The sequence below is a fragment of the Notamacropus eugenii genome, chromosome X, assembly GCF_028372415.1.
Source record: "Notamacropus eugenii isolate mMacEug1 chromosome X, mMacEug1.pri_v2, whole genome shotgun sequence".
NCBI lineage: Eukaryota > Metazoa > Chordata > Mammalia > Diprotodontia > Macropodidae > Notamacropus > Notamacropus eugenii.
The window spans coordinates 20517260-20540898 of record NC_092879.1 but is presented as its reverse complement, the minus strand read 5'-3'; the positions used below and the strand labels follow the sequence as shown (position 1 = coordinate 20540898).

The window sequence follows — 23639 nt, the reverse complement described above, 5'->3', positions numbered from 1 at the left end:
AGTAACACAATAATGATCATTAATGTTAGATAATATCAGTTCTCTTTGTAACCCACTCCCAATGTTCAGCTAATCAGCACATTTCTTGAGTCCCAGATGTGCTATGCAGCTTTCTGGTCCCTCGAATCATCTTCCCTTGGACATTCTAGGATAGGTCTCATTCCCAGGGTAGCTCTGAAGTGGCCTCTTTCAAGTGGATGTGCTTCTCTGGTTCCAAGGCACTTGCAGAGATTCCTAAGTAATTCTACTCAAATCTATCAGTAACCAGGCTCAATATAATTTAGTTTAACCTCTCAAAAGCAATTTTTTCAACAACTAGTTGATGTGCTGAAACATCTGCTCAAGTCTTACAATTCTAGTCTTATTAACAATTGAGTTATGAGAATATCAAATTAGGAACACATAATTCACAAGAAACTCCAGAAACTCTTAGTTATTACATACTAGTTTCTAATTTTCTTCCTTATAATTATCAGTGCAATTTTACATATAAATTCCTGAACCCAATTTTTAGAACTTATTATTATAATATACATTCATATATATAAAATCATCCAATCTTGTTGCTTTTTCTAAATTTTCCATGCCTGGTAATTCTCCCATAGGAGTAGGAGATTCTTTAAGGATCTTATTCTATACATGAATACATAGCTACCAGTACTCATTGTAAGGAGAGTCTTTTTATCCCTAGGTTCAACAGTTGCACAAATGAATTTGCTTAAAAGATCCTTATTTAAGTTCAAGTGTAACAGACAACAAAACAATCAGGACTGGATGTGTAAATGTAAAATGTGTTCAGTTGTTAGCCATGTTTAAGTAAATCATCATACCGTCTACAAAAGGTGTTTCTTTTCTTTCCTCTTTGTCTATGCTTGTTCTCTCTTTCTTCCTTCAGTTAACAAGTTAACTTTTAACAACAGTTAACTTTTCTTGCACTGTATTAAATAGTAATGATGATAATGGACACCCTTAGTTTATACATAATTTTTTTTGTTAAGGTCACTAAAATTCATCCACTATGTATAATTTCTTCTCTTGAATTTAGATGGTCATTGTTAACCACATTTAAGAAAGGTCACTCTATTACTCCGATGTTACACAAACACAGACTACTGCTCTTAGAAACTCTTTAAGCAAAGGAGACATTTTTAAGGTACTTTTTAAACTACTCTTGAGTATTTTGCATGCACGCCAGGACATGCTATACATATAAGTTTGCAGCCCAGATTAAATAACAAATCTAAGATCTTGTCATTTCTAAACCTGACTTTGATGTGCCATATCATTAAAAAAAGGGTGATACGGATTTTAGATCACATTAAGAGTGTTTTTATTTTCCTATAAAAACAAAATTTTCCCCCCATCCCATCTTCTCAGTTTATCCTCTCCCCATCTCTTGCCCTTTCTGGACTTTTTCCTTGGTCCCTTCAGAAGCTAGTGATAGAAAGCTTTCAATGCCATTTATGTGCAGATACCAAAGAAGTCAAATCTGAATAAGAGTAACTTCCTGATTTATATTGACAAAGAATTATAGGGAGTCAGCCTCAGAATCTACAAATAAATCAAAATTACTCCTAGGATTTTGATGCTTCTAATAGAGACTGGGGATCCATTTCAAATCATTTTCATAGAAACAAAGCTGATAGTTATTCCAAGAATAATGGGATTTAAATTGATTGATCGATAATTTTAAAAAAGAAATAATCAGATCCTGAGTACAAGTTCACTACCATAATTTTTTGTGGAACAGATTGCAAGAAGAGTAAAAATTACATTTTCCTGTTGCGTTTGTCTTGGAAATGATTATACGAAAGTAATGTAGGTGATGTTTTATTTTGAAATAAGTACATCATGCAAAGAGACTGGTTTTGGTTTTTCAAGCTTTTTGTCTTAATGCTTCTGTAACATTATTCAACCCAAAGTTTTCTTTTTAAAAATACAAATTTGCATTTGCTACAATTAAGTTGAAGTTCTTTTTTCTTTTGCCATGTACATTATAAAAATCATCTTCAAGAACCTAAATCAGAAAGTGTCAAATGTCCGATGGGCCCCAGGTCTTCTCCATGGCAGCCACTAAGCTGAGAGGGGACACAGTAGGTGGACGTGTAACATTCACTAGCCCCCTTCTGGCATCCCTGGTCTTCCTTCCACCAGGGTCTGCTTAGTCTGCAGAAGGAGTGGATTCATCAGTCTCCATCTGGCCTGAAACACCTAGACTCAGTTCTAGGCACTGGAGGGCAGCCTCTATGTCACACCGAGGGTGGGAGCCCTCAGGGCTCAGACCCTCAACAAGCACCTCGGCATCATTGTCCCTCCATGGGCCTTTGGGGGAGTATGGGATGTCTGCTTCACCTGGTGGGGTATGGGCACTCAGGTCCTGCATTTTCTTGTTCAGGTCATTGTGTTTGCTCTGTAGGGCCCAACAAAGCTTCTCAAGTCACTGGATTTTCACCTGTAGGCCTTCCAGCTCCTTGTCTCCAAGAGTTTTCTCCTCAGCCATCTCCAGCAGTGCCTTATTGCTGCTCTCCCACCAGCACATGGTCGCCTTTTTCTCCAGTTTCTTGATCTTTTTGGTCATCTTTTCCATTTTGTGATTAAACATTGTGAACACCTCGCTGTTCTTGGACAGACTGTTCTGGAACTCCTCAAACTTCTCTGTGTACAGTGTGAGCTACTGCTTCATAAGCTCACATACAAGCTACATTTCCATGGCTTCCTTCAGCAGAAAGTCTTTCTCTTGATGGTGCCTGTCCTCAGCCTCCTTCAGCTTCTCCTGGGCCTGCAGGAGCTTGGCATCTACCAGCTGCTGCTGCTGGTCCTTGTGTTTGAAGACATGTCTTCTTCAGCTCCTCAGCTAGCTCCATATTCTCCTGGTACAGCTTGGATTTGCACTCATTGTGCTGCTCCATCTGCAGCTGGATGTCATTCAGAGTCATCTTGAAGTGGGAGGTCACATTCCTCTTCTCTTCCTCTCGTGCTCACTGGATGTCTTTTTCCTTGAGTCTGGTTGTGCCTCTGAAGCTCCTGACACAGGATCTCCAGCTTGCTGTGGGCCAGGACAGCCTAGCTGTGCTCACTCCTCAGGTGGTCCTTCTGCACCAGCTGGCTCTGCTACTTCTGCAGGACTCTCATCTGTTTCTGGAAATTGTGGTTCTCCTCCAGCAGCTCAGCATATTTCAGCCAACTTCTCCTCTGGGGGTGCTAAGGGTGTTCAGTGTCTGTGTTAGCAAAGTGATCTCCTTCCCCAGGCCTTTGGCCTTCTTCTTTTCTTGGGCCTGCTTCTGGTCTTGGTCCCCAATCTCATCATTTGCCTGGATCTTTTAGACACTTGGCTCTCCCTTGGCAATTTCCTTCATTCCATTGACTTCAGGTGTCCCTGGCTCTGGTTCTCCATTCCATGAAGAATAATTCCTGCTCTCATCTACCTGATCTGGCTTTGTGTATTCATTCTGGCTGTGATTATCACCCAGTCCCTCCTGACTGCTCTCAACACAGTAGGCATTCAGTGTATCTTCCAGCTGCTAACTCCGCTCCTCTGAGACATCACAAACAGGTCTTGATAGAGAATTCTTGGTTTTCCCCCCCATCATTCTTCTCCTGGGCCTTGCTGGAGGGACCTTCTGTATTTCTGTCTGCTTTGGGAGCTCAGTCCCTAGATAAATGCTGACTCCTGGGCATCCTTGGACTTCAAAGTCTGGGCTGAATTGGCTTCAGGAGGCCCTGCTCGGGCTTTTGCTTCGGAAGGGCTGGCCAGCAGCTTCAAAGCACCACTTTCTTTGTCCCAATTCTTCATCATGGTGAAGGATGCTTGAATCTGAATCAACCACACACCCCTCTCAGGCCTATGACTGAGGCAGGCTGCAATTCTGTCCTGTCCCCTCTCTCCTTTCCTCTTGCTGCCTCAGCCAATCTCTCTTCTTCCTCTGCTGCCAATTCCCTTTCCCCCAAGTTGAAATTCTTGAGTATTGACTTAATGCACACACAGAAAATGGTCAGTTTTTTTTGAGGGAGGAAAACGTCTCTCTGTTGGAGTTTAAGCCATTAGTTGGTATTAGTCATCCTATTTCAGTGTATACAATTTCTATGTTCCAGGTTGCAATGTAAAATTATTTTTGCATCAAGCTCAATGGAAAACACTGATGCAATGCATCATAAAGAGAAAGTTTGTGTTTAATGAAAAGGTGCTTTACACTGTACTTTTTGGAAAAATTATTACATTTGGAACTATGCTGAAGTTGTAAATTTTTAAAAAATACATTTAAATACATTTGTAGCAGGTTTAAATAAATAACAGACAAACCTAAAGAAAAGTGGGTTTCCCACTGAGACAATTAACACAAAATATTTCATAAGTTACTCTCTACTAAGATAACTAATTACACTGAAATTCTGTTCCTTACACCAACAAAAGAAGAGGTTTCTGATTTTAACCTTACAAATTAATAGATTCATATCTTTGTTTCACAAGCTTCTTTATTTTTGTCTAATTATTTCCATAGGATTCTGAAAGAATGAGATACTTCAGAGACTTAATCTCATACATAAATATATGTTAGTAGATGGATGACAAGTTCAAGTAATAATTTACACAGTTAGGATATGAAATGACTAGAAATTCAGATAAAAAAAGTAAGATTTTTTCCACTTGCAACTTACTGTCATCAATCAAATATTTTAGTATTCATCAAATAATTAGTAGATTTGGTATCACAATGAAAACTTCCACCATTTGCCTTGATAACAGAGATTTGCTGTGAAAAGGAGGGAAAACGTTATACCAGCATCAAAACTGGTCCTTCAGGCCTAAGCCTGGGGCACAGAGTAGCTCACCAAAGGTATACCAGGATAAAGCATCCTTAGCTCTATTTGATTTTAGATAGATCATAATTAAGTTTTAAGAGCAATCAGTCTTACTGTGATGTTTAAAAAGTTCACGAGTTCTAATTTTGGGGTAATTATTCATTTTATTAACAATGCCAGTATTTTAAATGAAAGGTGAATGGCACTCTCAACTGCCAAAGACAGTCACAGAAGTAGGCTCACAGTTTATATGCCATTGGAAGAGAGGTATTCCTGAGGGTAGCAATCAACTCTGATTGGTTAATAATTAATGAGACATAGACTTTACAAGGAGAAGTGAGCTCACTCCATTGAGAGCAGAGAGTGACAACCTTTCACTGCTGGACAGATAGACTATCCCTATACCTAGACCACCCCCAGGCTTGGACAATCAAGAAAAAGAATCTATATCCCCCACTTAAGACTGAGATAGATGGGTTGAGTAGCAATACCTAGAATGAGGAGAGTGTTAATCCTGTCTTCTATCATCCATGTCCTTGAGTGACTGGACAAGGAAGCAGGACAGGGAAAAAAAACTGAGGTCTCCTCAATTTTAATAATTGGTTATTAATATGAGAGAAAGAATCATTTCTTTCAATACAACAAAGTCCCACCTCATTCACAGGAAGTTAGGCTCGGGATTAACTAGGTGAGAAACATTCCTGTTCAAAAAAGGAACAGCACTATGAGGAAAATAAATCAAGAAGATCCTCCCTTGGGCATGCTAAAGTCATTCCCTCAATCTTTGCCAGGCCCAAATATCTACATATAGCATTTCCCAGACTGCACTCCCTTTGTGCAGCACATGGCATCCCCCTTGAAAGTTGGTGTTTGGCCTTGTAGCGATGCAGAAAATCATACCTGAGATGCATATTTAGGATAATATCAGATGCCATTTCCATGAGATTTTACCTCAAATAGCAAGTTCCATTAATCACAGCTTATGTAGGGCTAGATAAAGTTGTTCTCTTATGGTGTTGTAATAATCAAAAGTTTACCAGGCCTTTAAAAGTTTACTCAGCTACCTTTCCTTCTTTTTCTTTTTCTTCTTCTTTAGTTTAAACTCATCCCAGTATAAAAATCAATCATTAGAAACCAAGAAAATAATTACATTGTGGAATTTCACAGAGATAGTGAATATATGAAAATTTACTCAGAACCCCAGAAAAACACTGGCCAATTGCTGTCAACCTCCAGACTAACAGTTATCCATCTCTAAAGATATTCTACATTCACCTCTTCAGGCAAAGATATATCTTCAAGATTGGAGTTTGTTGAGACTAAGCTGGTTAAAGATCTATCTTCAATATGTAATATTCCAATTATAATTCTATAATCTTCATAAGTGAGAGGAAAATAATCTTAGATGAAACTCACTCTTTATTATAAGGAGGCTTGAAAGGTTATCCCTCATTTTTGCAAGGAATGAAAGAAGCGATCCCATTTTCTCAGAAAACCAATTCATTGTTTAGGAATTTCACAACACTAGAAAACTCTTTCATGAGGTTGATAAGATTTTATGAGGTGGCCCAAGCAGACAATCTCAAAAAATCTTGGAAGTTTATAAATAAAAAAAAAATTCACAAGGTCTTTTCTTTGTACCTTTTCCCATATAGTAAGGAATAATCAATTTTCCCTTTCAAAATATACCCAACTAAATACTTGGTAGATTTTTACATTATGATAATAACCACTTATGACTTAAGTAATAATTTCAAAGTAACCAGATGACAAGAAACTGTCAGTACGTCTTATACAATGGTTTCCCAGCACCCACAATACAAGGAAATTTAGAAACACAATAACAATATAAGCAATATTAGGGATTTTTGAAACATAACAGAATTTGCAGATATATTTTACAGGATACCAAATCATATCAATTAATTTGAATGTATCTCTGAAACCTTTTACACAGAAATCACTTCATTGTTTTTAGCATTTTATGACAATCACACCTAAAACCTGATAAAAAGTTATCAAGAATGTATCAATGACATCTACTTAAAAATAGTAATATTAACAATATTTATAATTTATAGAGTGCTTGCCAAATGCCAGGCACAGTAGTAAACATTTTATAATCATGTGATTCTTACAACAACCCTGGGAGGTGGGTGCTATTATTTAATTTTCCCCTTTACAGATGGGGAAACTAAGGTAAAAAAAGATGAATGCATGCAGTCAATAAATTTCTGTGACCAGATTTAATTGCTGAAACTGGATTTTTTGACTCAGGTTTTCCTGAACCGTATGTTTTCTAGCATTTGTTTTCTTCTGCCTTAATGCCAAATAACAAATGCATTTTTGTATTATGCTCTGATTTACCACAATTATCCTAGTGGGAGAACACATTTTACTTTAAATGAGACCACATGATGATTTAGTTTCAGGACCAAATCACATCTGGATTTATGTTCACTAATAGTAATGTGTAAGCTTCAATTCATCCAGGAACCATTTACTGCTATCAATTTAATTATAGAACCAATTACTTTTAGTTAGTCTGCTGACAAAGATTTAAAACAACAGTTTTGTATTTTCTCCTCTCTTTTAGGATCCATGAGACTTTTCTGAAACAGAAATTGCAAAGATAGCCTCTGTTATGTGGTAATGAAATTATCAATACATGTTCCTCACATAAGGACCAATAGTTTGCTATCTTCAAGTAATTCAATGCTGCAAATACATTTGTATATTTTCCATATCATCATTCTTCTTCTCTGAATGAGATCAAACCCTTCCTCACTTCTCTTTCCAAATTTCTGCAACTCTTACTTTCAAGCCATTTGTCTATTCATATGATCAGTGTAAACGAGATTACAACTTTTAGTAAAACTTCCTAGCCATTTCCTCTTATCCCTAATTTGGTTAAACTTTATCTCCTCCTTTCTTTCAAACTGAGATTAAAGCCCTTCACAACTTCACCTGTCTCATTCCTATCATATTCTCACCAGACGCTTCCCTTACCAATCATATCCCAGACTATCTATAGAAATAATCTTCACGTTGCTGAATTATTTTTTATCTTTCTCTTCTCTGCTCCTGCAATCTGGGCACAGTCAGAAAGGGAGAGAGATTGTCCTTTTTTATGTCTATGTTTAAAATCTTTGAACGTTCTACTTCAGCCTTCCCAAAAATTATTCCTAGTACCTACCTAGTCACCTCCCCCAATTGCTGTTTCAGGGCCTCTTTCAAAAGCAGAGAAAATCCCTGGTTTGCCTAGCCTAGAGATCTTCCAATCACATTTACAATGTGCTGGGGAACATTGTGGTTGAGGTCAATACCTAAAGTCCCATCCTTTATCTGGCCAAAATATTTTTATTTTTATTTCCCCCCCCCCAAAAAAAATTTCCCCAATCCCTACCTATCCTCATTGCTCAGTTGTGGACATATCTGGCAGGATGTTTCCCAAACTATTATATCTTGTCTACCCTGAAGTAGCCTGAAAGCTCACTCCTCCCATTTCCTTTATGAATACTAGTATACCCATGCAAATGCAGAAAAGGCCATTTACTTACCAAGCCTTTTCCTGGTGATCTTTTGGCTCTTCTCCTGCCTTCTCTTCTTTCTGAAGAAAGGAAAAACCAATGGATTTGGGAATGTATTTCTCCTTTTTGTGTTCTGAGTTTTGGGGAGCTAAATTCTCTGCCACTTCACTTAACTGCTAGGGCAGGCTCTCTATCAACCTGATTGCAGGCTGGGAAATATGGGGAGAGCAGGCCCACTCACAGTAATAACCATGGGTGAAAGCCCCGAAAAGCTCCTGGTGGTGCTCCATCTGTTAAAAGGAAAATTCATTTTTTGGGCTTTCTCCCCATTAAGGAGGCAAAACTCAGGGAAAAGACAATTAAAAGGAGTTTATTAAAAGTACATCAAGGGAGCAATACAGGTTGATTACTAGAGATGGAGTCAGTTTTATTGAAAACTTTCATGATGACACAAAGACAATTCAAATAAGTTCTCATCAGCAACAGGTGATGAGACGTCACATCTCAGCTGCTCCCCAGTTGCCAAGAGGTGTCAGCCATTAGGTAATGGGTGACCTAGTACTTGAGGGATAGCAGGAAACATAAAAGCTGCAGACTGGCTGATAGACCCTCTCTTAACAGAGTTTCTCCCAACAGTGACTGACAAACAGAACTATAGTAATAATGAAAAAATGCTTTAAATCATTATTGATTAGAGAAATGCAAATTAAAACAATTCTGAGGTCCACATCACACCTATCATGTTGGTTAGTATGATAGAAAAGGAAAATGAAAAATGCTAGAAGGGATATGGAAAAGAGAGGGACACTAAATCAGTGTTGGTGGAGTTTTGAACCGATCCAAACATTCTAGGGAGCAATTTGGAACTATGTCCAAAGGGTTATAATACTATACATACCATTTGACCCAGCAATACCACCACTAGGTCTGGATCCCAAAGAGATGAAAAAAGGGAAAAGGAACTACTTGTACAAAAATATTTAGAGCAGCTCTTTTTGTGATGCAAACAATTGGAAATTGAGATGTCCATCGACTGGGAAAGGCTGAACAAATTGTGATACATGATTCTGATATCAAATCCAATTGTGCCAGAAGAAAGGTAAAACAGGATGCTTTCAAACAAACTTCAAAAGACTTACCTCAACTGATACAAAGTAAAGTGAACAAAACCTGGAGAACATTGTACACAGTAATAGCAATATTGTGTGATGATTAACTATGAATGACTTAGTTCTTCTCAGCAATACAATGATCCAAGACATTTCCAAAGGACTCATGATCAAAAATGCTATCCAATTACAAAGAAAGAACTGATGGAATCTGAATACAGATCCAATCATATTTTACTTTATTTTTCTTGATTTAATTTTGCAACATGACTAATATAGAAATATGTTTTTCATGACTTCATACGTATAATTGCAATCATATCTCTTATGATCACAATGGATGGTAGAAAAAATTCAGAACTCAAACTTTCAACAAAATGTCTAAATTAAATAAATAAGAAATGTAAAAAGAAAAAAGCAAGAATGAAATGAACTATGGGAGAAAAATAATGGTCAATAACAAAAAAGTCTTAGAGACTTGGACTTGGAACCATAAAAGCTCAACCAGGAATCCCACCTAAGCCACTTAAGAGATGTGTCATCCTGGCAAAGTCCCATTTTATGTCTTAGCATCTCTTAATCCTTCTGCCAACTGGACTACAAAGAGCATCAAAATGAGAAGTCTGCTGCTGGTCAAAGGAGATATACTTACACTGTACTCCATAAATGGTATTTGTTGTGGTTGTTTCTGTTTTTGTGGCTGAAGATATTATTGTGGTTTTGTGGTTGTTTTTCTTGTAATTAATCCAGAAGAGAAAGGAAACGTCCTAGAATACCTGGAGTGCAAGAATGGAATCTGTCCTTTACATTATGGAGGAGCACTTAGTCAAAGCCAAACACCACCCCCAATGATGGCCTTCCTCCATTTCTCCCCAAAGCAAAAGGAATTGAAGAGACTGACCTTTGAAAAGGAAGAGAGATGGTTACAGGAGGAAATCTGTAAACAAGAGGGTGACTCCTCTGATCTTCCAGAACATTAAAATCCTAGGAATAAGAAGTGCAGAGGGATGTGATGCCACTGGGAGGTAGAAGAAAAGATAACGCAAGACTGACTGGGACTAAGGAAATGAGTTAGAAAGACTGACTGTGTGGGTGGCCCTGCACATCTCCCAGCTTTCTGGCATCCCAACTACTTGTAACTTCTTGTCTGGCAGATTTCACTAGATGAAGCCAGGAGAATGGAAATGAAAATAAAAAATAATGACCCAGATAGAGGCACACTCAAGGCAGTGTCTATTGGCCTGCATCTAGTGTATATATCAGGAAATGTAGTGTATATGTCAGACACATTCTTTGGATTATATCTTTGAAAACCCTGTGAGTCTCACTCATCTGATAAAGGGCTTTTAAGTAAAGGGCCCTGAAAAGGCCTAGAGTTTTAGGTATGTGGATCCTCAACTTTTGGGGTAGTATAGGATGGTAAGAATGGATACATACATATCAGGGGAGGAAAAAACAAATGGCTGAACTGCAGGTGCCCAAAATGCTAAGAGGCCCCATCCTGACATGCAGGTGCAAGAAGCCTGGACTTCACATTTGAACTCATCCACTTACCAGACATATCAAGAAGGCCAAGTCATGTGACCACAGTCCTCCTCAGCTGTCTGATCTGCAAAATCAGAGCGAGAAAACCAATCTCACAGTTTGCTCTGAGAATCAAAAAGCACACAAATTGTAGACCTTGTTCATACAAGGCAGTTCACCTTCTACTTCTTTTCTTTTTTGTTATTACAGATGCTCATGAGCCCTTTCAGGGGGAAGATGTCAAAATTCTAGGGGAACTGTTTCACAGATCCATCAAGAGGTACACTCCCTGACTTTCCCTGACATAAGCCTCTAGACCTAACCTACTTAAATGCCTGAAATAAATGTCCATCTGGAAATTCACCTTTGGAAAGAAACAGTGAGCTTGTCAAAAAGAAATTCCTCCATAGGAGGAAGACTACTGAGCTTTTCCTGGGAATAACTCTAGAACCAATCAAGAGAGAAATAAGATTAATCCTAAGATACTGAGAGTCAAAAGAAAGGCAAAAGTGACATTTGAGGAAGGCCCCAGAGTCTGAACCAAGCCTGCAAGAACTTTTGTCACTAGCAATGTATGTTTCTTTGCCACCCTTGAATACATGTACAATGAAGGAAAATGAAATATCAAAACAGAAATATAAAAAGGAAGGAAAAATATATATGTCCGAGACTTGTCACTAAGCATCATTTAATTCCTCAGTCAACTGGACTACCAAGAGCATTGGAGTCAGAGGTCTGTTGTTGGCTCAAAGGAGATAACATTCACACACTGTACTCCTTCAATATTTGCCATCTTTGTTTCTGATTTGGTAGGGGAAGTTATTATTATAGCTGTTTTTGTTGTTGTTGTTATTGTGATTAATCCTGAACAGAAAGAAAAACATCTGGCGCACCTGGAGTGGGAAGAAGAATAGAATCTGTGCATCACATTATAGCAGACCCCTTAGACAAGACCCAGTGTCAACCCCAAGGGCAACCATCATCCATCTTTGCTAAAAAACACAGAAATCTAAGAGACTCATGTATAAAAGGGAAGAGGGATGGTTGTCTGAGGACATTTGTGAACCATAAATTCTCATATTTTCCAGGGATCTCCATCTCATAAAGGATAAGTAAAGAAATGATTTTAAGCCTTGGGGAATTAGAGGAAAAGAGATGACAAGACTGAATGTGTGGGAGGCCCTGCACATCTTCAAGCTATCTGGCATCCCACTTACTTGTAATTTATTGTCCTGCTGACCCCATTCTACAGAGCCTGGAGAACAGAAATTATAAGGAATAACAAAGTGACCGGTGTAGAGGAATGGCTCTGTCCTGTGGCCTCCATCTGGGCTCTGCCAAGCAGAGGGGCCAATGTGCATGTCCCTCACATTCATTTAATTAGGCCTTGACCAAGCCTGAGGGCCTCATTCTCCTCACTTGTCTACTAAGGGGCTGTCAAATAGAAGACCTTTGAAGAGGCCTGTACTTCTAGCTATGTGGACACTGAACTTTCAGGGAAGTGAAGCCTGGCAAGAATAAATATATATGGACGGGGGAGGGAACGAATGACTGGCCAGCAGGGCCCCAATTGCTAAGAGGCTCCATCCTGACCTGCATTGTCAGGAAGCCTGGACTTCACATCTCAACTCAGGCACTTATCAGTCATTTCAAGAGCACCAAGCAAGTGATCCAACTCAACATCAGGTTTCTGACCTACAAAAACAGTGTAAGAAGAACACCAATCTCACAGTTTGCTCTGAGGCTCAAAAGGCACACAAAAATTGGAGCTTGTTGCATACAAGGGAATGGTTCTTTTTCTGATTATGGATGTGCATGAACACTTCCAAGGAGGGATGTGTCAGGAGTGCAAGGGAACTATCTCAAAGTTTCATTGGGAGATAAACTCCCTGGCTTTCCCTAACTTAGACCCCCAGACATAACCTATTCAAATTTCTGAAACAAATGCAAATTTGGAAACTCACCTTTAAAAAGAAACAGCCTGTCAAAATGAAATTTGTATGCAGGAGAAAGACTACTGAGCTCTTCCTGGGAATAATCCTAGGACCCACAAATGGAGAAATCATGTTAACTTTAAGGGATTCACAGGCAACATGACAGAGAACCTGAAGAGAACTCACTTTTCAAAGGTGCCGGCTGTGATAAGACATTTGTGCACAGGAGTTAGACTGTTAAGCGCTTCCTCGAAATACCCTTAAGGATGAAAAATGTTAATCTTAAGGGATTCACAGGGGAAAAAAAGAGAGAAATTGATTTCGTGCATGAACCTAGGACATTTCTTGGCCCTTGCAACGTCTATTTTTCCTCCTTACATTCAACACATCCAGGATTGAGGAGAATTAAAAGGCACAAAGAAAAACAAGTTGGAGGAAAATTAAATACAGTAGTCATAGCTATGATTCTATTGTCAGCAGACCTGGAGGTTCCCCATTCAGAACTCAGACCTTATCTACTCATTTTATACAAAAAACCTTTGGAACTTCAATTGTATGCATCACAAAACCTCAATTACATCCATCACTGAATGACTGTATAGAAATGAATTTAGAGACTGTAGTAAGAATAAGAACTTTCCTTGCACATAAGCGATTTCATTTTGCATTAGGCCAATCATTTTGTGATGCAGTGTTCAGCTATTTGCAGTTAGTCCAGTATAAGCATATATGTGGTAAAATTGGCAAAGAACATGCTTATGTTCATAAGCTATAGTTAAATATATGGGATGCTCTTCCCACAAGACTTTTTAAAATCAACTTTGTCATAAGCTTATTTTGTCAGGTATTAATCAAATTAACTGGTAAATAAATTAGGTCATTGACCACCTAGCAGAATTTTGGTTTAAGCAGCTAATGACCATAGCTAAAATTCTAAGAAAACCACCAAAGCTCCAGGCCTTCAGCATACCCTTGGATCCCCACTAGGTATAGCTACTGCATTCCCAATACACGAGATTCAAGCATCCTCTGGATTCAATGAGGGCATTGTGAATTGACAGAAGAAATTTGCTCACTTACCTGGCAACCACTTTGTGGAGAAGATACATGGCCTCTGGCTGAGCAGAGAGGAAACCTTGTCACTGGATACCACTACAAGACATGCTTAGTGGGAAACTAGAGAAAATTAGATTCGTGGTTTGTTCCTACTGGGGTTAACACTATTATTGCAATAGACAGTAGAAATTAACATTTGCACACTCTCGATTAATGAAGAATGATACGTAGAGTTGGGAAGTGTAAGTCCAATTAGTGTTGTGGTCACTCTACATACTACATGTGACAGCAAATCAGTTTAGTGAATGCATTATGTATTACAATTGACAATGGTTATGGTTTCCTGTTAAAAGTGTCCCATTAGAATACAATCAGGAAGGGGTAGAGAAAGAATCAACTCTGGAACTTACTATATTCCATAAGCCAATAATAAACACTTAGACTAAGTCTCTTGTCCACAGACACAATGATACAGAAAACTCTGTTGCTGCTTCTCTGTCTGCTCTAGAGAAAGTCAGAGCTATGTCACTGAACCTCAGATTTCAGTGGTAGGGAATCTCTTTTCTCTTAGGTCCATAAATCAATGACCAGGGATGAGAAATCTGAACAAGAAGCAGGAAATCCCACTGGCTAGGAGTAGAACTCTTGGTAATTGCATCTTCTCTGGTAGGGTTAGGTCATAAAACCTGGCTGGTCACCTACTGCTTTCACCAAAGGGGATAAGGACTAAAATTTAAAACCCATGCTGCAACAGAAGGGAAATTCTCTTCTCTGCTTTTCTGTCTCTCTCTCTCATTTAAAAATTTCACTATAAATTTTATACTGATCTCTACCCTTTATTCTTAAGATGGTATTCTGTTAAAAGAATGACCAGATGGGAAATCAACCTTTATATTGAGCTTGCAATACTATGATCAATTATTAAGAAGAATTTTGTTTTAAAACAAGAATGTCTCATGATACACATCTCCTCAGGAACCATGAAGATAAGGTAGAACCTCAGAAGTAGCTGAACTAGTTTTTAAATGCAGATATGGGACATATTGCAAGAACCATAGGGAGTGAAGATAAGGATACTAAGTTAATGATTAGAGGCCTTCTGACTTTCTTAAATCCAGTGTCCCCACAGCAGAAAATTAAAAACACACACTTGTGAGGTTTATTAAGGAGTTAAGGGAAAAGAACAGGATTGATACTGAAGGAGAAAATTTATCTTTCCCCACAGAAATACAGGACAGATTGAGAAAAAGAAACAGATGACCTAGGTTTTCCTAGAAGCTCTAAACCAAGTAGATCTGATATATAACATTAGGAAAGCAAACAGGAAGAGGAAAGAATTACTTATTAGATGATGGATTAAGTGACTCATTGTCAAGGGGATAGGATGATATGGAAAACCTCCAATGAATTTTGTGTACCATATTTAGCCATAAAGTCTTTACTGAAGGACAGGAAAGGGTTTCTAAATAGCTTAGAAAACAGAGCTTATAACAGAATGAATTTAGGTCAGATATATTCATTACATGTGCACTTTTCAGTGCTAGCATTAAAATTCAATGCTAGAACAGAGACTTCTTTTAAAACCAAAAGAAACATAAGGTGTCTGGCTATTAAGAGTCTGCCATATAGGAGGTGAATCTGTCATGCCTAAATCAATCTAACTATAAAAAAGAAATAAATTACAGAGATGAATAAAATTTTGGAAAACTTAGGTACCATAGACCTTCAGAGAGTAATAAATGGGATAAAAAAAGATTATACATATTTCTCAGATGTGTATGGTGCCCCCAATAAAGGTAACCACCTATTTGGGCATATAAACCTCACAAATTATTACAGAAAAACAGAAATAGTAAATGCATTTTTTCTGACCATAATGCAATAAAATCAATACATGAGCTTTAAAGCATTTATTAAAAATTAGCTGGAAAGTAAATAGCATAATCGTAAAGAATGGATGGCTAAAAGAACATCATAGAAATAATAATTTCATTAAAGATAATGACAACAAAACAAAATTTGTAGAATGCAGTAAACATAGTAATTATGGCAAAATTTTGATCTTAAAAGACTTATTTACTCTATTTTATAAAAGAGAGTAAGAGAAGATCAACAAATTGAGTAGTCAGCTTTAAAAAAAACAAGAAAAATTTTAAACTTTAATTAAAAATCAAAATAGAAATCCTGAAAATCAAAAGAGAAGCAAAACTTAAAGTAAAAATAACCACTGAATTAATAAATAAATGTAGGAATTGTTTTTTTTTCCAGAAAATTATCAATAGACAAACTATGAAATAAATGTGATTTAAAAAAGGAAGGAAGAGAATCAAGAATATTAGGAATATCAAGGGGATCAATGAAAAAAATACAAAAGAAAGGGGCCTAAAAGTATGAGATCATAAACTATACTACAAAGCTCCAATTATCAAAAACAAGTTAATACTGGATGAGAAATGGAGCAGGTGATCCATGGAACAGATTAGGTATACAATATATAGAAGAAAATGAGAACACAGTTTTTGATATACCCAAAGATTTTAGCTATTTAGTCAAGAACTCACTATTTGACAAAGGCTACAGAGAAAACTGGAAGGTAGCCTGGGAAGACTATGGAATAGACCAACATCTCACATCACAAACCAAGATAAGCTCAAAATGAGTTCATGATTTAGATATAAAAAGTGAAATTATAAGCAAATCAGTGGAATGCAGAAGAAATTATTTGTTAGATTAATAGATAAGGGGAGAGTTCATGGCCAAACAAGAGATAGAGAGGTTCATGGGGGTAAAGTGGATAATTTTTATTACATAAATTAAGTTTTTGCACTAAAAAAACCAATTCAGCTTAATTAAAAGCAGGAAAGTGGGAAAAAATTAAAGAAGTAATTATTTGAAAAAAATGATGATGATGATGATGATGATGATGATGATGATGAATCAATACACACTAATTTCTGTGATGCAGATAAAACAGTACTAAGGAGAAAGAAAAAACATATGCTTACAAACATACATTAATAACATAGAAAAAAGAGGAATAATGAACTGAATATTCATTGAAGAAAACTACAAAATCAACAAATAAACAAGCTTAAAATAAGTATGCTATAAGTATATGCTAACAAAACTGAAAACTCCTGGTCCTGGTGGATTCACAGGAGAATTCTATCAAATTAAAAAAAGTACTACTGATACTCCACAAATTATTCTTAAAAATTGAGAAATGAAAGTCCTACTAGTCCCTAAACTAGGGAAAGACACACATTCAACTATAATAGATATGCTAGGAGAAAACTCCCTTTGCTGCTTGATTTCAGGTAAAAGTCATAGATACCTCATGGGACAGCCAATCAAGCAAAAGAGTTCCACATTGTTCAAAGGGTATCATAGTCAAGTCCAGAACCAACTAGGTAGAAAATATTCCTATTCAAAAAGAAATAACATCGTCCCAATTAAATTATCAAAAAAAATTATTTTACTGAACTAGAAAAAAACAATAACAAAATTAATTTGGAAAAATAAAAAGTCAAGAATATCAAAAGAAGTAATTGAAAAAGTATAAAGGAAGGAAGGAAGGAAGGAAGGAAGGAAGGAAGGAAGGAAGGAAGGAAGGAAGGAAGGAAGGAAGGAAGGAAGTTTAACAGTACCAAATCTTAAATTGCATGCACACCATTTATCAAGATAAGGTAAAAATGGACAAATGACCTAGATATAAAGAGGGATTTTGTAAGAAAATTAGAAGAACATGGAACCTGTTATTTATCAGACTTATGGATAAGTGAATAATTTATGAATAAACAAGAGATAGGAAAATTAGGTATAAATGGACAATTTTGATTACATTAAATTAAAAAGGTTTTGTACAAATAAAACAAATATAGCCAAGATTATAAGGAAAACAGAAAATTGGGGGGAGAATTTTTACACATAGTTTGTCAGATAAACGTTTCACATCTAAAACATACAAAGAACTTTGACAATTCTATAAGAATATGAGCCATTTCCCAATTGATAAGTGGTTAAAGGATATGAACAAGCCATTTTCCAATGAAGAAATCAAAACAATTTGTAATCATATAAAATGCTCTAAATCATTACTGATTAGAGAAATGCAGAGTAAAATAACCTTGAGATATCATTTTGCACCTACCAGATTAGTTAAAATGATAGAACGGGAACAAAACAAATGTTGGGGAGGACGTGGAAAAGCAATTGTAAATTGATCCAACCATTTTGGAAAGCAACCTGGAATTATTCCCGAAGTTATTAAACTACCTATACTCTTTGACCCAGCAACACCACTACTAGGTCTATTTCCAAAGATGATTAGGGAAATAAGAACCTACACATCCTAAAATGTTTATAGCAGCTCTTTTTGTGGACTGGAAATTGCAGGTATGCCCATCAATTGGGGAATGACAGAACAAATTGTGGTGTATGATTGTGATAGAATACTACTGTGCTATAAGAAATGGTGAGCTCAACGATTTTAGAAAATCACAGAAAGACTTACATGAAATAATGAAGAGCAAAATGAGTAGAACCAAGAGAACATTGGATACAATAATGGCAATATTGTTTTAATAATAACTTTGAGTGAATCAGTTATTTTGTCTATTATAAATACCCAAATTAACTATAAAGGACATATGAAGAAGCTGTTATCTGCCTCCAGAGAAAGAACTGATAAAGAGATGTATAGAATACATGAATATATATATATAATATATATGTATACATACACATATGTATATGTGTAGATAGATATAGATTTACCTATTTGTGTGTAATGGTATACATCTCTAGGGTGGGTAGGGAAGGAAGAAAAAAGAAATTAACATGATAATTTGGTTGTATATTTGAAAGGAATAGCAAATTGTGCGTAATAGATTTGCAGTTGCATGTACAACCATCTTTTTTTATTGTACTATGTTATGGAAATGTTTGTTTTATTCCACAAATTAAAAATAAATTTAAATTAAAAAGGGAAATAACAGTGGGGAAACTGAGTCAAGAGGCTCCTGCCATTACTTTCCTAAAACCATCTTTTCAAACTACCAGTTTAGAGCAGGGTACAGTTGTTATTTTTTCTGTCATAATAACTATTGGCTTACAAAAATAAATAAGAATAAAACATTTGTCTTCATTTCATGTTAAGTGCTGTAGTGTTTAAAAGTTTGAGAGACATAATTTCTGTATATTTTAATCATGTTATTAATCATTACAGCATTTTAAATTAAAGGCCAGTGACACTCTGGAATAGCAAAGTCCCTCATGGTGGTGGGCTCATATTTTATATGCCCTTGAAAGAGGGGTGTTTCTGATGGTGGTAATCAACTCTGATTGGTTAACAAATAAGGAAAGGTGGATTTTACAAAGACAGGTGAGCTCATTCCAGTTAGGGGCTGAGAATGACATCATACCACTCTTGTACAGAGATTATCCCTTACCCAAACCTGAGATAGTTGGGTGGAGCAGCAATACCCAGATGAGGAGAATGTTAATCTTGTCTTCCACCAGCCCTGTCCTCGATAGATTGGACATGGAAGTAGGACAGGGGATGAAAAGCTGGGATTTCCTCAATTTTAATAATTGGCTACTAATATGAGAGAGAAATAATCACTTCTCTCATTCCCCCATTTGATTTTATTGAGAGATGGAGTCTTCTCAATGAATCACTAATTGATATGGCAAACACTTCATAAAAGACTTCTAACTATGTGGCTTATGAAGGGAAACAATGTGAGGGGAAAACAGAAAGATAAATGACCCTTTGACAAAATCAAAATGGGCAATCCCCTTTGATAAGTAGACTTTATAAGTAAAAGGTATACAGGAAAAAAGTAAAGAGTAATAGAATTGTGCATTCCATAAGTCTTATCTCATGTAACCTTCTGTTGCTCTGGAAATATCTGATGTAGTTCTGTGTTTAGGTGTGGTCTCAGTGCAGTTCTCTGATTCAGGTCACTTGTAGAATTCTCTTTTCTGCTGAAAATCTCCCAAAAAATTGACCTTAAAACAATTTTAAATTTACCAGGTCAAATAATGAAAGTTAGCTCAAACCTTTTGTCTCTATTATTAGAAAATCAAATTTGGAACCTTTCAGACCAGGGAATTTACAATGTCAGGTTAGACAATTGTCATATTGATATATATAGGAAACTCAGATACAAATAAAAAATTATAACCCAATTTTTTACTTGGCATTATCGATTCCTCCATTAGGAGGATGAGATTTCGCTAAGGAATTAATAACAGAACACTTTTTTATAAGAAGATGGAATCTAATACAAACATGAATTCATTTAAAAGGTGCCAGATTAACTTTGATTGTAACAAAAGGCTCCTGGATAGTATATATAAACACAATAAATAAATCAATTTCAGAATAGTACATACCAAATAAATTATTTATAATAAAACATTTTCAACTTCTAGCCATGTTCAAATTAATAACCCCTAACAAAAGTGGATGTATCTTCAAGGCATTTACAAAATATGCCACAAGACATTTTAATCTTGAGATAACTAATTGTGCTGATATTCTTTTCATTAACACAAAAGTAAAATAGTTATGATGTTAACCTCAATAAATAACAGAATTATATCCTAGTTTCACAAACTGTTGCATCATTTCGCTATTTTCATACTATTCTCAGAAATTAATGAACATTATCTTACACAGAGATATATAGCAATTAACAGATGTCAAGGCTAAATGCTTAATTACTTAGTTGTTTGGAACACAGGAAAGACTAAAATTTGAAGCCAAATAGCTCAAAATATTGTACCTGCATATCACTATAGTACTCATCACTTAACAAGATTATAGAAATTTGCCATAAAATAAGAATCAGGGACATAGGGAATAATGAACGCTTCCCTAACTTCATGTCAATTCCAGGAAAAAGTTATATAGATAATCAATTGCACTGAGTCAGGCTTAAAGTAAGCCAGGTGAGGGATTTTCCATTCAAGAAGAAATGTTATTCTGGGGAAACTGAGTCAGGACTTGCCTCAATCTAAGTCAAGAATTATTCTCCCAACCTTTCCCATGAGAATTCCACCTGCAGTTCATGGATTTCAACTCCATAGGGTTGCCTGCATCATGGATCATTGGCTTAATCAGCATACCTTGATGATCATACCTTGGGTCAGAGTCAGAATAATATCAATTGCAGTCCCATAAATTCTTAATTAGCAAGTTCCAATAATCATAGCTTTTGGTAGATTCAGTTCTCAAGGATAACATATCCTAGATAACAAGCATTGACTACAATCTCATATTCGTAATCTAAGAGATTCATCATGAAAAATCACAATATATCTTAATATCACTTAATATCCTAATATCACTTAATATCACTAGTACTCATGGTAAGTAGATGCATTTCATCCTTAGGTTCAACATTACAAAAATGATTTTGCTTTATATTTGCTTAATTTTTTTTACTTAATTTGCTTCATAACAACAAAAGACTTATGATAGGATGTGTAAATATAATAATCCCAAATTGTATACAGAGAACAGCTTTACAATGCCTATAGTAAAACATGCTCAGTTATTAACCATGTTCAAATGGACATAAACATAGACTACAGCTCACAGAATCCCTTTAAACAATGAGGAAATCTTTAAAGTGACTCTTAAGTAGTTTTCATGCATTTCAGAGCATTCTCTGAACACAGAGTCTAATCCCAGATTAAATAACAAATATAAGTAAAATCAGATTTCCCATAAAGGTAACACAAGATAGTTCATAAATTACTGTGCTTCACTAACATAATTGACTATACTGAAATTTTATTCCTTAGAACAAAAACAAAAGAGGTTCCTGACTTTGACCTCACAACTTAATAAATTTATATCTTTGTTTCACAAGCTTCTTTACCTTTGTCTAATTAGAATTATATGATTTTGAAAGATATAAAATTCAGGTACTGAATCTTACACATATGATTCAAGTTGAAGCACCAATTTAATTCTTGGTTAGGTCATGGAATGACTACAAATTCAGATCAAAGCAGCAAGATCTTTCATACTTGCAGCTTTTTACAGTAATTTAGTTGCCTTAATATTAGTCTAATGACTAATAGATTCACTACTGCAATAACAAATTTCCACTGTTTGTCTACCTTGATAATAGAAATTTGCTATGACAATTATAAGCATCAAAACTAATCCTCAAGGCTTATGCCACTGTAAGTAGGCTAGCATATGGAACCAGGTAAACAGATTCCTTGTATGGGAAAATGAATTAAGGAGAGTCCAACCTTAGCTTTCCCAAGGTAACCTCTCTACCTAGTTCACAGGGACAGATATTTACTAGCCTTAGATCTTAGATGTCACTCCCATTGAGTTGCTGACTGTTAAAGTTTTTCTTAAAGTGTTTATTTAGGATTGTTTTAGGACACAAGAAACCTGAAAATGAAGCTCAAAAAGAATATTCAAGGTCTCCAAAAAGCTGTCTCCTCAAACAATAAAGTCTCATTAATCACAGTATGTCTGATTGTGATCAATGTTATCATATTATTGTAATAAATTGGCTTACAAATAAAATTTACCAGACCTTCTAAAAATCACACAAAATATCTTTACTTAAACATGTGCACAAAAGATTTTTTTCTTAAACATTCCTTCCTAAAAATATTTCTCTATCTTAAAAACAGTTTAAAATTTATCCTGATTTTAAAAATATAATCACTAAATTAATTTGGTGTAAGATATCTTTTAGTATCATAAATTCCCCAAGTCCTGTAACAAAATACACTTCTAATTACCACAAAATTCATAGTTACCACTCCCCTCTCATCAAAAAGCGTTTACAAGAGGGAGGAGAATCAGTTTTTCTAAGTGACGCAACACCAAAAAGAATCCAATTGAATTAGCCTTATCACAATATCAAAAGTTTACCAGGCCTTTAAAAATTTACTCAATATCTTTTTCTTCCTTTTGTCTTCTCTGACAGCATAAATTCATCTGGGTATAAAATATATCACTAGAAATCAAGAAAATAATTACATTCTGGAATCCCATATAGATAGTGAATATGTGATCATTCACTTAAACCCCTAGAAAAACAGCACCAGCCAATTGCTGTAAGCTTCCAGATTAACACACACACATTTACATACATACATACATACATATACATACATATGTGGTGAGTGTGTGTGTGTGTATGTGTGTGTGTATTTCATCTAAGGTTAGATGAAATTCACTCTACATCATAACCAAGGTTGAAAATTACGCTCCTGTTTTGTGCAAGGATTATTTTTATCCCCTTTACTCAGTAGGAATTCCAGACAGTTCCAAGAATCCTTGTAGATTTACAAAAGAGATTTTATAAGATCTTTTCTTTGTACCGTTTCCCACAGATCATTCATCAATTTTTCCTTTTCAAAATACCAATGTAAATACTTAACAGGTATTAACATTATAACAATAACTCCAAATAACATAGTTAACAATCTCATAATTTTCACGTGATAGTCAAATAATTTTAGATGAACCCTCCTCTTGAATATAGGCAAGACTGGAAGTTTAAGTTCTTAATTATGGTACTTCAGAAAATTACAGTATGTGGTCAGCAGGGCTAATAAAAGGACCTAACAATTTTCTAACCCATTTTTCCCTTAACAGTACAATTCTTAATCTAATAACAAATACAGTATAAGAGAATTTG

General features: G+C 35.9%; 2 long non-coding RNA genes and 1 pseudogene across 2 annotated transcripts; all 3 read right to left on the bottom strand.

The window, feature by feature from the left end:
* Nucleotides 1-2068: 2068 nt before the first annotated feature.
* Nucleotides 2069-3895, bottom strand: LOC140515960 (alpha-taxilin pseudogene; annotated as a pseudogene).
* Nucleotides 3896-5869: 1974 nt separating this feature from the next.
* LOC140515961 (uncharacterized) lies at nucleotides 5870-11080 on the bottom strand. Its single transcript, XR_011971218.1, has 5 exons — nucleotides 10994-11080; nucleotides 10341-10423; nucleotides 10092-10215; nucleotides 8361-8410; nucleotides 5870-7412 (listed from the first exon to the last, which is right to left on the bottom strand). It is a non-coding gene; the product is annotated as an uncharacterized lncRNA (long non-coding RNA).
* A 1476-nt stretch (nucleotides 11081-12556) lies between these two features.
* Nucleotides 12557-14065, bottom strand: LOC140515962 (uncharacterized). The gene is made up of 3 exons (XR_011971219.1): nucleotides 13978-14065; nucleotides 12928-13003; nucleotides 12557-12658 (listed from the first exon to the last, which is right to left on the bottom strand). It is a non-coding gene; the product is annotated as an uncharacterized lncRNA (long non-coding RNA).
* Nucleotides 14066-23639: the final 9574 nt, after the last annotated feature.